The sequence below is a fragment of the Poecilia latipinna genome, unplaced genomic scaffold (assembly GCF_001443285.1).
Source record: "Poecilia latipinna isolate Pla-1442-1.1 unplaced genomic scaffold, P_latipinna-1.0 Scaffold1148, whole genome shotgun sequence".
Lineage (NCBI taxonomy): Eukaryota > Metazoa > Chordata > Actinopteri > Cyprinodontiformes > Poeciliidae > Poecilia > Poecilia latipinna.
The window spans coordinates 167,861-181,664 of NW_015113764.1; the positions used below are offsets into that span (position 1 = coordinate 167,861).

At 38.2% G+C, this 13,804-nt stretch overlaps 1 protein-coding gene across 2 annotated transcripts in view; it reads left to right on the forward strand.

The window, feature by feature from the left end:
- Positions 1–13,804, forward strand: part of LOC106960038 (signal-induced proliferation-associated 1-like protein 1) — a 42,282-nt gene that overhangs the window by 4,602 nt on the left and 23,876 nt on the right. The window contains exon 1 of one of the 2 annotated variants that reach the window (XM_015052954.1): positions 3,989–4,061. The exons of the other annotated variant lie outside the window; for it this stretch is intronic. The gene's annotated coding sequence lies outside the window, so the exon portion shown is untranslated. Of the gene's footprint in view, positions 1–3,988; positions 4,062–13,804 lie in introns of those variants that run through there. 2 annotated transcript variants of the gene reach the window in all.

The following is a 13,804-nucleotide window of genomic DNA, read 5'->3' on the forward strand; positions in this document are numbered from 1 at the left end:
AAACCCAAAAAGTTTTTTTTTAAATATTTTTTTTTTTTTTTTTTTTTTTTTTTACTTAAATACCAGAACAATTTGTGTTTAACTTGGCTTTAGTCAGGTGGAAAAATAGGGAAGCCTTGGACTTTAGCTCTGGGCTGGGATCAAGGACTTTTAGCATTCCCCATAGGCTTAGCTGACCTGCAGTGGTGGGCATGACTGATCACAGAGCTCCTCTGCCATCTTTACTGCTGAGTCTAATCTCACACTAGACTGCTTCCTTTTACTTTTGATGTTATTCCTTCCTGCAGAGGACAAATCTAAGGCAAATGCAGCAGATTTATTGTGTGAGGGGAGGAAAGAATGCTCCCTCTGTGTTGCTACGTGGGCCTGAAATGGCTCATTTGAGGTTCTGAGTCTAATTTCAGTAACAGCAGGTTAAAAAAAACACACATCAGTCCAAAGAAATTTTCGAGCAGATTTTGCTCCTTGTGGAGGCTAAAAATACCCGCTTTCATGTTTTCCGCCTGCATAAATACTCCTTGTTCTTATTTATTACTAAGAATAATGTTTTTTTTTTTTCTATTTTAAAGCCTTTTTTTTCTGTTTGCAATTTCTGCTTTTCATTTCGGATTATTGTGATTTTGGATTATATAGATAAGATAAAACATTATCTTTGGATCCTTTGATGGAGGATGTAATTTTTATTCCATCAAAAAATTAAGGAATTACATCATCTCCGTTTGTTCATCAAAGCATTATGTCCCTTGTCTTTATCCCATCTTAATTAATCTCAAAATTTGCATTAAAGTAAAAGTTGTTGAAAAATGGGTTTACTGAAATGTGTGGTTTATTTAAAACTCTAGTTTTGTCGATTTTATTGAATAGAATCTCAAATATGTTTTGTCAGTTTTTGACCTGCTGAAGGTTGAACAGAACCAGTTCTTGGTAAAATTGTCTGATTCCACTGTCTGATTAATTTAAATGTTGCATTTCTACTTTTTTGCTTCACTGTTTGCTTCTTGTTTTTCACATTGCAAATGCTATTCCCTCTTGAGTCTGTGCAACACATATTCACAGAAGTATGTTTCCTGTTGCCAAGTTGGGCTTATGTTTTCATTGTCTCCTGTGTATAGGCTCGAAGGGAATAGCTTGAGCAAAGATAAAAGGAAACATCTATTGGAGCTTTGTGCTGGTTTATAATTTGCCATTCAAAATGCTTGGGTTGCATCTGTTTAAATTAACTGTTTACATTTCATAACCTACCCAGGGATCCTTTTTGTTCCGTCTTGCACAGATTCAGAGTTTTTGATGTTGCATCCTGGAAAAGTGCAGCCGAGTCTAAGTGGTTGCTGTTACATTTACACCAGGGGTCCCCAAACTTTTTCCTGCGAGGGCCACATAGCTGTTCCTTTTTCTGGTCGGGCCGGTCTTAGTTTTTGGAGAAAGAAACCTTAGAAAATTCTGGTCGATGGGGAGGGGGGGAGGTTGCGACGACACATTCGCGCTTTTAGATAGATTTTTACCCAGAATGCAAATGGAAAAAACCGTGAGTGAAACGGTGACTGGGACTGACTAGTATATATTCCATTGAGGGAAAGTTAGTTTCACATCTGCTCAAGAGCCCCCCTGGTGGTTGAAGAAAAATCCACATATAAACCGGAAAATACAATATATGAAAAAAAACACTGAATGCTCTCTGGTATGAGGAGCCGGCATTGTTCAGGGGGCCGGACCAAATGACGTGGCGGGCCGGATCCGGCCCGCGGGCCGTAGTTTGGGGACCCCTGATTTACACCCTCCATCACCTGGTTGTGAAGAATCAGACACTGAACAAGGATGAAAACGGATCTTGGGATGTTTGTAGGAATGGCCTTAGTATAAATACCACTGCATCAATTTTAAGCACAAATTATAGCATTATCTAATTACTTTTTGGCATTCATAATGACTATGAATATTGCTACTGCTGTTAAAGTGAATCCTAAAGTTGGATATAATTCAAAGTTAATTATTTTAGAAAGAGGGTTGAAAAAAATTGGAAATAATAAAATATAGATTTCACACTCTTACTCACAATGATATAGTTGAAGAATTTATTTGCTCTCTTCTTCCTTCCACGCAACTTTCTTAGCAATCCCCTTTTTATGATTTACCTTGAGTCAGTTACTGTCTGCTGAACAAATGTCAAGTCAGTAGTCCTCCCTATAATTGTGTAGGTCATAACATAGCAAACACCAAACATTTCTGTTTTAAAAATCCTATTCTGAGAAACTATCTTAGTTTTAACTGTAAGGTATAGTCAGCAGAATTGCGAAATGCTTGAAATATTTTACTCTGTGTTGAATATACGCAAGAGTTTCACGTTTGAATCAAATTACTAAAATAAAAATAACTTTTTGATGATATATATCTTTTTTATTTGAGATGCACCATTAATTATTATTGGGCTGAACTTCAGCAAGTCATTTTCACAATTTCTTGATGCATTACTGAATTGACAATTCGTCTTACAAAACGATTACACAGCTCTGACTAATAAAGTGGTCAGTGAGTGTAGCTTCCCAGTGTTATTCTAAAAACAGTGATACTCACACAATGACTGTCAGTATTTTAACCACCAGCAAAATTTAATGTCTCTCTGGCAAGGAAGAGTTTGATCTACTTTCACACAGCTGACTTTCACTTCACAGCAAGAGGCAGAGGAGGAGAATCCTGTTAGACTTTTGAAATCCTTGGTCCAGCTTGATTCTGGCAATTGGCTATTGCAAAATTGTGACATATTGCCGTTGACAATTAGTCATTTATTCCTGAATTTTGACATAAGCTTGAGAAACAGCTTTCAGAATACTACGTTGATTTTATTAAAAAAGAAAAAAAGGGGGAACCTCCATAAACTCCACCAGTGATGTGTCGTATATTAGTCAGCTTGTAGTCAGAGGTCAAATGACTCAATGGTGATGGGTGGTGTTTGCTATCATTTTACTGGTGGCCGTGGGGGCCGACGTGGTTGACCATAATGAGGTGTGACCCTGAATCCTCATTTCCTGCTCGCTAAACAGTTGTGTAAAGCTCCGTCTTTGTCTGGGTCAGATGATCCACTGTACATTTGCTGATGGGGTGGTGGGGGGGAGGGGAAGCGGAGGGCTCGGGGTCTACAATGGTGATGATGTAATCTCTTTTTTTTCGTCCTCTGCCTTGGAGTTAATGCAAACAGACAAAGGAAAATTCCCCTGTACTCTTCACCCCCACCTGTCACACTGCTTAGGGAATTGCAGCCTCACCAAAATCCTCCATCATTTCAAACCTTATAATTATCTCTGCAGGAGATGCCGAGTGAAGCCGTTTCAACAGGGAGCCAGGTATAGAAAGCTGCTTTTCATCATGATTTGTTTCTGCGTCTTCATTCGTTGGCCTGTTATTTACATGTTTCTGAACTAAAACAACCTCTGTGCAACTGGTTTCCCTCATCCTGCTTCCAGATTCCAAGCCCCGACCAAAACCCACAGTAATGCAGAGATCAGACGCTGAGAAATTCCCCTGCTTCGCTCCCATCAAATCTCACAGGGGCTGAAAATAGTACAACGTGGAACACAGAATCAGAAACAGAGACAAGAAACTAATCATAATAATGACTGTTTTTTTTTTTTTTTTTTTCTAAGACATTGCACAAAAAAAGTGTTCCATATTGAAAGCTGGGATTGTGATGGTGATGATGTGTTGCTGCAGGCTATCCCCGCCGCCACACTATAATGATGTGCTCAACATTGTCTCGACATGTCTGCCAGTTGCTTCACTGTCTCCCCTTTTTGGCCTGTGCACTTTCTCTGGAAAGGGTTTACAGAACTCCACTCTGAAAGGAATCAAAACATCAGGCAGAGCTGCAAGCCCACGCCTCATGTCGAGCCTGTGTGGGCAGCTTTGGAAAATAATTCTGACATACAAAAACGCGGAGAGAGGGGAGATTTTGCCGCTGCCCCCACCTCCCTTCTCTTTCCTGCAGACAGAAATCTGAGAAGCAAAGAGGAGCGCAGAAATTTTTGGTTTTGGCTGATCTAAAAGCAGCTCGCTCAACACATAAGCAGGTCTGTTCAGCTCTTCCTCGTTCCTCTTAATGTTTACAACAGTTTCATTACTCTCAGAAGCAACTTATATCATGTGTTGTGTGTTAAAGCTGGAATGTGACCAAATCGACACACAGTAATATGTTATCTCCTATAATATTTAAAAGTAGAGTTCTAGGAATGTTCTGATCAGAAGAGAGGGTGGCTGACGTTCCTGTGCTTATCTAGAATAATCCTTCATCAGATTGCTTTAGAGCTCCACAATCCTTTGCTTTGGAACGAGGGAATTAATTTGCAGCCTGTGAACTCCTGCTTTGCACTTAATAAATCTCAGAGGGAAGAGTCAGACTATGTTTAAGCAAATGTTGATTAAATGACTGTTTGAAAAGATATGTTTGAGGTTCACTGAGTGATGTAGCTTTATTATGTTAGTCGTTCTGTGCAGAAATGTATGTTGGTGTAGGGCCTTGCAATAGGTTCACACAATAGTTCACACTATTTCAACTTATTCACATGTCACAATGGCAAACTTCAATGTATTATATTTTTATGTGATAGACTAACAAAACAATGCAGAGAAGTGAATGTAAAGAAAATAATGCAAGGCTTTCAGAACTTTTTAGAAAGATAAATATACATTTTACGCACTTTGTGTCAGTATTTTGTCATAACAACTTTGACTGCAAATACTGCTGAAGGTTTATTGGTTACTTACTTTGCAAGTCTCTTACCAGTTTTTCTTTGCCAAATAGCTTGGTTAATCAATTAGTCTGATCTAAACCATTCTTTTGTAGATCTGGCTGTATGTTCAGGGAAGCTGTTCTGCTGGAAAATGTGAGTCCGTCTTGACATAAAATCTCTGGCTGTAAACTTGAATCAGTGGTCTATCATTGGTCTGTGTGACAGAGAGTGACCACCAACTTTATCTCCCTCAAAACTGAAGGCAAATATCAGTCAGTGTTTGAAATTGTCTTGAGCTTTTATGCAGTGACTGCAGCTGCAACAGAACTTTTTTTTTTTTGTCTCTTTCCCAGCTGTGTTTCCTTTTCCTCATCCTCTTTTTCCTCTGTTTGCCGCCTGACTGTAAGCAGTAAGATCTGCTCCTTCATGTCTATTCATTGTCAGATCGATCTTTCTGATATGTTTCTGCTGTAGGAAAAAAAGATCATTAGTTGAGACTCACAATTTCTATTGTACAGTGTAGCAGAAGTTAGTATTAAGCGTCTGGCTGCTATAAAGATTTTATATTGCCTACCTCAAACAATGTAATGTGTTTAAATCCTGGACAAGTTTTAAAATAACCAGATTTTTTGTCTCTGCTGAAGTAAAGCATCTGCAGAGTATAATGCTTCCAGCACCATTTGCTATTGTGGAGATGGTGTTCAAGCTCCTGTGCAATGTTGGTTTTTGACTACAAATACCAAAATATTTAACTTTTATGGTCAGAGGACCACAGCTTTATCCATGAATCCCTCACCTGTTTGCAGTGTCTACTTCTCCTCATGATGCTTGTTTAGCAATGTTCTCTAACAAATGTCTCAGACCTTTAAAAAATAGCTGCTTCTTTACTCGGATCAAATGTCAAGTTGATTTTAATAGCAGTTCAAAGTGCCTTACATGATAAAAAAAAAAAAAAAAAAAAAAAAAAAACATAACACAATCAGCAAACAAAATAGAAACATTATAATGCAGTGGCAAAATAAAGAGAGGGAATAAAAAGTTTTTATGCTGACCTGAAGAGATCAATGGTCCGGTTATTATGAATTAAAAGCAGCACTAAGCAAGTGGATTTTAGCCCTGATGTAAAGAAACTCAATGTTTCATCAGTTTTGTAATTTTCTGGAAGTTTGTACCAGATTAAAGGAGCATAAAAACTGAATGCAGCTTCTTGTTGGGTTCAGATTCTGGGGATTCAGAGTAGGCATGAACTAGAAGGCTTACCTGTGAAAACACTGTTACAGCAATCAATCTGACTAAAGATAAACCCATGGATGAGTTTCTCAATATCTTGTTGGGACATTAGTCCTTAGTCCTGGAAATATTCATGCATACCGTGTAGTATTTGTTTGACTAGGCTGTTGGCAGTGTTGTTTTTCTACAGACAGAGCAAAGAGGGTTGGATACAAATGAGTGCCACTATTTTTTTCTCTTGTATGAATCATTTTCTTTCCACTTTACAACTATGTGCTACTTTGTGTTAATCTGTGGTTGCAGTGGTACAAAATGTGATAAGTTCACAGCATGTGAATACTTTTGCAAGGTGCTGTATGTGTACTACGTTTAACATGGCTGTACAATGAAAGACGAATTGCGCCACAGTCCCTTTTTTCCATGTTGCTTCAGGTGAAAAGGACAGATAGAGTTGGATCATAACAAACATGGCTGCCATTCCAGCTTTTCCTCTTGCTGTCTGTTTCCTGTTTCATTGATGTATTCCTGGATATGCAGCCTAACGTTTTTCCTTCACAAGAAGCACAAGTGAAACCACATGCTGCACATTGCTAAAATTCCCCTTCTCCGCTTTTTTCCTCTCTTTTTTTTTTTTTTTTAAGCAACAGTTCCACAGAACTACTGCTTAGTTCAGCTGTTACCATCGCTGTTGCTGGGAGGAGGTGAGGTAGAGTCGTGCCGGTGTTTACATGGCTCTTGCGCTTGACTTGAATGCTGATTAGCTGGGAGTCACCATCGACTGCTAGCAGATATTTAAAAAGGAAGGCTGCACCTCTGTGCATTTTTGTCATTTCCCCGAGATGTTTTCTCTTTGTCTCATTTGCAGAAGACCCTAAATAAGGTGTGAAATAGCAGCAACCGTAACCAAAGAAACACTTTGCAAACAAGGGGCCATGAAAAGCCTCCTCTGATTTATAAAGTAGTCCTGATTAATTCCAGTTGAGTAGATAACGCAGATGGAGATGTTTTAGTTGCTAATTAGATTATTTTGGGGGTTTTGAGTGTTGGTGGAAGCATTTAAAATTAGCTGTTTCTGCTGCTTTAAATGAAATGGGACTGGTTTGAAAGCATAATAAACCGCAGTTGCAGGGCTGGTTGTGGAGTTCAGCACCAGCAGCGACATGCTGTGCAGGTTTGCTCTACGATTCTCTGGCATGTCGTGATTTCGCAGGGCACCACAGTTATGCAACACTAGCTGACTTATTCGACTCTGTATGAATTGATTAATTCTGCGGCCTGCCTGTTTATAATTGGACTGGAAGTGCACTCAGCTGTGCTCTGGACACGTGCCAGAATCAATGGCTGGAAACTGTTTACGTGTGTAACTTTGCAACGCTTTTCTTGTAGTTAGATTTTGGGCTCACACTTCAGGATTTTCTAGCTTGAGAATAGTACATTAGGGACATGTTGTTCCTCACCAATAGAAGAGATAGCTGTGGGAAATCCAGACTTTCATATGTGAGAAGTCAGTCTGCCCTGTGAGCTGTAAGGGACGACAGACAATCAGTTTTCTCCAGAGACATTAGAAATACCTCTGAGATTTTCTGCTCTGATGATGATAAAAAGCCTTTCTTTGTCTCTTCCTCTGTTGTTAAAATGCCTACCTGGCAAAATCCTTACCTTATTACCTTGCGAGCCCAAATGTGCTTGCACATCTTGTTTACTGAGCACATGGTTAATATCTGGTGACCACAAAGGAAGTGTTTGCCCAGTGTGATGGGAATATTAATCAAGCTTCCAACTCAATTCTGGCAGTTTATCTTGTCATTGCCTTGGAGCTTATTTCTTTCCCAAGCAGCATACGCTAGTCTGCAGTGAAGCTGTACATTTGAAGCATTTCCCCCATCATCAGTCAATGTAATCTAATGAAGTTATGTGCTTCGCCTTGATTGCTGCAGAGATATCTGTGTGGGCCGAGCAGCTGCTGATCGATCAGAAGATCAGCTTGATTGATGAAAATGAACTACCAGGCATGTGCAGAGCAGCTTATGACAGATTTGATTACATCCTCTGCAGACCGTGTGAATAGCTTGTGGTCAGTGCTGCTGGTGCTGCGGTGGAGCTCATGTTTCGTCTATTTACTTACGGAGTCCGTACCTTCTTTAATCTTTGTGGTCAAACCACCTTAACTTCCAAAAGATCACTTTCCCACAGACATGTGAAAATGCCAAACACTGATCCATATATTTTTTCTATACATTTGGTGAATATTTGAAGTAAGCGTCACTGTAGATTTTGAGTAGTTCATTGGATTTTTAGACCAACTCAAAGCTGGTTTTCTACATTTTTTTTGCCAGAAAATATTCTTTGAAGTGTGTTATGTACTTGAGGTCAGCGCCTGGCCTGACTGAGGCAATCCCTCTCAACACACCACGGCTTTCTTTAAGCAGTGACATTCTTCGTTTAACTCTTTAATTAAGGTCAGTTTTGTAGAGTTCATGGCTAATAGTTTTGCTCTTGGTGGATCATCCAGCCTGAGCTTTGAATACCTGCAGCTCCTCCAGGGTTACTACTGGTGTCTTCCTTTTTTTTGTCAATAGTGTTGTTTTTGTTTAGGTGGACTCTGATGAGAGTAAGTGAAGGCAAATGAAGATTGATCTTTCATAGCTATCTGTGAATGGCTTGTTCATTACCTGTGTAATCAGAGTTGTGAGAGAACAGGACTGCGACTTTCAAACATCACAGATGTCTGTCAAATTGACACATCTGTTGTGGGAATCTGACAGCTTGCTGTTAGTTGACCCTGCAGCTCATAAACAAAAAGATGGCATTTCAAGGATTTTTATGAAACTTCCTAAAATCTCTGACACATCTTTCTTCAGGTTTACAATTACTTGATTGAAGTCTTGCTCTCTCTCGCTGTCTTGCAGCCTGCATAAACCGCAGACACGTTGTTGAAAAGTTTCCTTTTAAAAAGCTTCTTCTGTCTCTCAGCTTTGACCTGCGTCATTTTTAAACACATCACTGTCTGATTAAGACTTTAGAGTTACTTTTCCATTTCCTCTTTATAATCCTTGTTTAGAACTCAAATGGCAAACTCTACTTAATGCCTATTTTTTATTTTTATTTTTGTCACAACCAATGTTAGCAATTAACATTTAAAGATGCCCTGTAGGATTTTTCTTTGCTTTGAATGAATAGAATTCAACTAATGTGCCATCAGGGATGTATTTAATATTAACAAAGTGCTGCTTTGATTACAAATGTAGATGACAGTTTTGCTTCTGTCTGTTCACCATGGTTGGAAAAATGAGATGAACATGGAATATCTTTAAAAAAGTTTTTACTTTATTATATTTTCTAACTGTAACCAAATGGATTTGATACAAGAGTCTGAAGGTAAATAAGAATTCATATTTTCCTTAAACCCTCCAAAGTTTTTGTGTAGCCCTTAAATAACAGATTCTCCTACATGCTGACGTTTGCTTTCTGCTTCAAGTAATCTTGCACTTGAGACATCATGGCACCAATTCCAGGGAGGAGTGTGTCAGAAGATGAGAAACACTCAGACTATATATGGCTTCTGTTTGTAGAAATGGATATAATTTCTCCACTCTGCCAATCGGTCCTGTTTGGATGGGGTATCTTTGTAAGGTATCAAACCCTGCATCTTATTAGCTCACTGCAAATATTCCTTATTTATGACACTCTTGGATATTTATGACTTTGATCTTGCTTCCTAAAGCTGTATTCACACATGCACTGCAACCTTTCATATTTTTGTGTCCTTGTTCCATTCAGAGCTGCACACAAGAATGCAAATCTATGCAATTTCCCCTGTAAACTTTTTGCTGAAACTTTTTTTTTTTTCTGCAAGGCTTCAAAACAAGAACACGAATCAATGAAGCAGTTATTGTTCAAGATTGTTTACTTTGACCAAGCTGATGTGCTAATGGGATAGTTTCCCATGCTGCTTTCATTGTAAATGCCTTCCAGCATATGTGGTGCTGATATAAAAATATTTTTACAGCTTCATCAGGAACAAGGGAGACTAAGTTAAATGTATTATTTATACATTCTTTGAGTATTCTTCATTCATACATTGGCTTGCTAAAATATTTTGCAATAAAATAAACTTAAAATGTTTCACTAACTGTAGAGATTTCATGTAATAGAGCAACGGTCTAGCAGTCATGCATGCATGCATGCATTCAGCCAACATTAACATCCAATATCCAACACCGAATTTATACATTCAAATCCCAAAGATATAATTAGCATTTTATTTATTTTCCTCATGTCGTCTTTATTCCTGACTGAATGATAATCATTTAGCTCCTCAGATGATGGTGCGCCATTGGTCCAGTGGAGCAGTCACAGTCAGTCTGTGCATATATACATGCATGAGACACTCCAGCAACACTGTGGGCTCACGCTGATTTGTTTATTCTCAAGTCTCTCTGATTGTAGAGTGAAGTAATAGCTAGTTATAAACTGTTTGCTGGTCCACCCCTGGCTGAGTCCCACCCCCCCCTTAAAGTGGAGAGGCTAAATTACAGACAGCAAGAACACAAACTATTCACTCAGCCCCCTTTCTGTACATAAATGCTGTTAATTACACTGCTGCTACTCTCACATCCTTCTATTTTAATTCACAATTGCTTCAAACTGTCTCATCCCAACACTTTGACTGAGAACTTGTGTTAGCTTCATGCTGAGCTGCGAGTAGTTGTTTGGTAACAAATGAGTTCACTCCTTTTTAGTAGGGGCCATTGTTGTTAAGGGACTTAAAGGAAACGTGTCGCCGTCTAAGCCCACATGGCACTGTTTAACAAGGCACCTTGTAGGGAAATGTTCACTGCATACATGCCATCGTTGAGATTTAATCCAAAGGTCTCGCAGTAATTGCTGCAACATGCTGTTCTACGTGGTTCAGTAGGGCCTGGGGGTGTTGAGACACTGAACACAATTACACTCCAGACTTTTCAGATTTGTATTTGTAAAAATATATAAAAAAAAGAAATATGTGAAAACCATGTACCCGTTTCCTTCCTGGCCCATCTCTTAAAAGCCCAATAAAAATACTTTCAGATTTGCGACTGTAACGTGAAAAGGTTCAAAGTATGAATACTTTTGCATGGCATTGTTTGACCACTGGTTTGTGTATTTATTAACTGTAGAGAATCCTGTTATGAGTTGCAGTTGGTAATATGAACTTTGAGCTGGCTAGGTTTGGGTAATGTGTGTGAAATAGTTTTATGGAACCACCTACACATAGAACCCCTATTAAAGCTACTGAACACTGAACCTGCTAATAATCAACCTGCAATCATTGACTAACTCAGAAAGATATCCGTGATTACAATCACTATGATGGTTTAGAATCACTAAGATCTTCATTTGAAGTAAGCTGAAACATTTTGTAGGGCTTATCTTTATTCCCCCTTCACAGTGCAAACAATGAGGCAAGAGTTTAATTTCAGTCCCTTTCAGAGCTCATGAGCAAACTGGCTAACTAAAATCAGCTAAAATACCTTGAATTGTTGTTTGAATGGCAAAAATTTAAGGTATTTAAATAAAATTGTTTTCAGGAATAATTTAAGGCATTTAAATAGTTGTCATTCCTAAGTTGTTGTAGGAATAGCTAAGTCTGCAACATTACACCAGGTAAACTCTATCTAATGCCTTATGGTGGGGAAAAAAGATGTTACCATTGCAATAAACACGCACACAAATAACAAATCATTTGGAAAAATTGTGACTTGGATATTGCTTTTGTTGTTGTTTGCATGCACTTATTTTACCCACTATTGGTTTTTAGTAGAATCTGAGACAAGCAAATAGATTTGTTTTCATTTCTTGATGGAATTTCAAAACAAGACTTATCCTTGTCCGAACAAGCACTTTAGATTATTTTCAGGAATAATCTCTTCCCTGTTTACATGCCTGAAAATGCTTATCACATGACCATTGACTGATAACGTCACTGAATTGGATACCAGAGGTTTTACAAATACCTTAATGAAGTCTAGTTTAGCAGAAGCTTGCCTCTTCATCCCGACATTTATTTAGCGATAGCCTAGGTAAGATGCAACAACTTAAACTTTTTACAAACACATCATTAAAAAAATAAAAAATCCCACCATCGGTTGATTTTTATCTTTACCGTCTTAGGCACTGCAAGTCAAAGCTGCTCTCTTTGTTTTCCTCAGCAACGGGGTTGTGTGAACCAACAAAGGAATTTTGTTGACTGATAATAGCAATCACAGAGAAAATATGGTGCCGTGTCATTGTTTCCACTTGTTTGTGGCTCTGCCTGTGCAGTCTGAGGGCATGTGCACACAGATGTGCTTATAGGAATGCACTTTTTTTTTTTCTAATCTTGGGGCTCATCATTTAAACCTAAACAGTGATAAATTAAAGCAAATCAGAACGTATTTTAAATTTACTAAGAATGTGTGTTGTGCTTATTAATCTTTTTAGCTTCTGGAGCACTTTCATTGGGTAAAGTTTTGAAATGTGCCCTAGAAATTATTTTTGGCAGTTTGTTGGAGATTATAAAATACAAAGACAAAATGATGGTTTTTGCATAATAAGATTGACTAAAAAAGCCTGTCTGAGAATTCAATTGAGTGCTTTGGAAAAGGAGAAAATCCTCTCTTTTTATTTATTTATTTTGTGCTGTGTTTTTCTCTGCTTGTAAGCTGTCTTTGAGTGTCCTAAAAAGCAGTATATGCGTTTGATGTATTATTATTATTGATATAAAAATAGCTTTAATGAAGAGGGTTCAGTAGAACAGCTGTAATGATTTAGAACTTCAGTTGCTAACATGAACGGTTGTAAATAAGATGTACTTATATTCTTTAAATGTTAATGTCTAACTCATAAGAATATACATACTAATTTACGCTCCTCTCAAGACTAAAATACAGCATTATAAATGTATAAAGAGTGCTGAATAAATATTTTATTATTTAAATAAAATTGCAGATGACCGATGTGGTATTCTTGCAAGAGATTGAAGAAGATCATTAAAAGTCATGGTTTCTGTTAAATTATATAATATCTATTACACTTTTCACTTTCAACCGGCTCTTTTAATCAAGAGCCAAATTACGATTATGCACTCATCTACTGTATGTTATATTTCAAATGCCATACTCAAAAGCTACATGCTAATAATATTTTAGCCTTTTTGAGAGACTTTTAAATCCTTTGTGTCCACAAGCATCTTCGAAAGAGCAGAAGATGCTATTTGAGATTAAGAAAAGGTTATCTGTCATCAGTTAGCAGGGATTGTTTTCATGAGTTGCTCTATTCTGTTGATGTTGGTTTATAGAATTTGGTGCTCTGGACTTTGTCTCATCCTTTTGTCTCAGCATGTACCTGTCCTTGTGCAGCAATATGTCTCTAATGGCGTCTTAGGAGTTGCTGTCGGGTGGAGGGAAAGTGCAGCCTAAAGCAGACTTCCAGTTTTTAACCGCAGCATGGAACTGGTGCAGTTCAGCAATTCGACAGCTGGCTTGTTGGAATTTTTACATTCCTCTGCAGGCAGCGGCACACTGCTTCTCCTCTAGTCCTTTCCTCTCTTAAGCTGAAGAGGGTGTCTCTGTTTTCAGTTTCTAAATCAATCTGGACTCAGTTTTCTTTAGTTCACGTTTTTACAGAGCAGAAAGTTGTCAGATTAGGTTGCAGACTTTCTTCATTGGGTTGTTCTGACGGCTCATCAGTCATTAGAATGGAGAAATTGTGGTTCTTCTGTAGTCTATATAGTGTAAGTGGACGATCTAAGCTGCAGTAAGCTTTTATTGAAGCTACAAGGTTCTCTTAAAGTTTGACAAAAGCAATCACAGCTGAACCAGTAGTCTACTCAG